We start from the raw sequence: 1,527 nt of genomic DNA on the forward strand, positions 1-1,527 counted from the left end.
AAGTGAAGTCGCTCAGTCGTGTCCGACTCTTTGCGATCCCACAGACTGTAGCCCACCAGGTTCCTCTGTCCATGGGATTTCCCAGGCAAGAATACTGGAGTGGGTTGCCATTTCCTTCTCCAGGGGATTTTCCCGATCCAGGGATAGAACCCGGGTCTCTGGCATTCCAGGCCGACGCTTTCCTGTCTGAGCCACAAGGGAATCCCTTTGTACACCGAAGAAGGATTTAAATCTAAGGTAAGTTTGGATGAGCAGTGATTATATGATCTGTAACATGCATTTAAATATGAGAATCTAAGATTATATAATTTCAAAAAATAACTTCACCTATGAATATATCTGACATAGCTCCATGGTCAAGCCCTAGGCAGCTGCTAGTTCACTAGGAAAGAAGTGTTAAGTTATAAGATTAAAAATGTCAACTAGCTCAGATGCAATAAGTGTTTTTGTTGATTTATAAATGTCTTTGGACAAGCCTTAAAAACACTACCGCATATCCTCTTTTGGGGCAAAGTATAGGAAGCTTCTTCTCTGTGGCTAATTGACCTCAGGGGTATTTCTCCATCATTAACAGGTCTTGCCAATAACCCAATTATTTCAAATAAGGCATCTGAACATCAGAGAACAGCTTTTACAGTATTCATCTTTAATTTTAAACTTCATCCTTAAGTCTACGTGAAAACAAAACATCATCACAAAATAAAAAAGCACCAAGATAACCACTTACAAACTTGGATACTTGATAGTAAATGAGCTTAAAAACAGAGTGTGAATCTTTGATACCATATAAATAAAACACTTTGGTGTGTAGCTATCTGATTTTTAGATTTTATTCTAATATTTTAGTTTTACTGATCTACCAGACATGATAATCATCATTTCTAAATATTGCTTTCAGGTGTACGTTAAATGATTATTATGAACCCTATTATATTATTAACACTTCATGCTAGACAAGGTTTATAGTATGTCTTCAAAACTGTTGTTTCTTGTTCCAGTTCTGGAATTAGACTAACATGATAACAATAAAAATTATTCCATTGTTTAAATATATCCAAATATGGTAGCATGCATTTGCCATTTAAATTTAATCCCGCAGCATACCTACAAAATATAAAAAATAGGAAATAATACTCACAATTTGTATAAGAAATGTAAGAAATTAAATAAAGACACCATTTTCCAAGGGAAAATAAGAAGCCATACAACTGAATCCTGGGGCAGGACACTTTTCTTTAAATTACATTTTTTATGACTAAAGTGTCATGAGACTCTTATTCAGCCACCAATTGTGAAGTCCACTATAATTACTTAGTTCAGTTCAGTTAGTCACTCAGTCATGTCTGACTCTGCAACCCTATGAACCGTTGCACGCCAGGCCTCCCTGTCCATCACCAAACTCCCATAATTCACTCAAACCCATGTCCATTGAGTCCGTGATTCCATCCAACCATTTCATCCTCTGTCGTCCCCTTCTCCTCCTGCCCTCAATCTTTCCCAGCATCAGGGTCTTTTCAAATCAGTCAG

The sequence above is a fragment of the Bison bison genome, unplaced genomic scaffold, assembly GCF_000754665.1.
Source record: "Bison bison bison isolate TAMUID 2011002044 unplaced genomic scaffold, Bison_UMD1.0 scf7180017855075, whole genome shotgun sequence".
Lineage (NCBI taxonomy): Eukaryota > Metazoa > Chordata > Mammalia > Artiodactyla > Bovidae > Bison > Bison bison.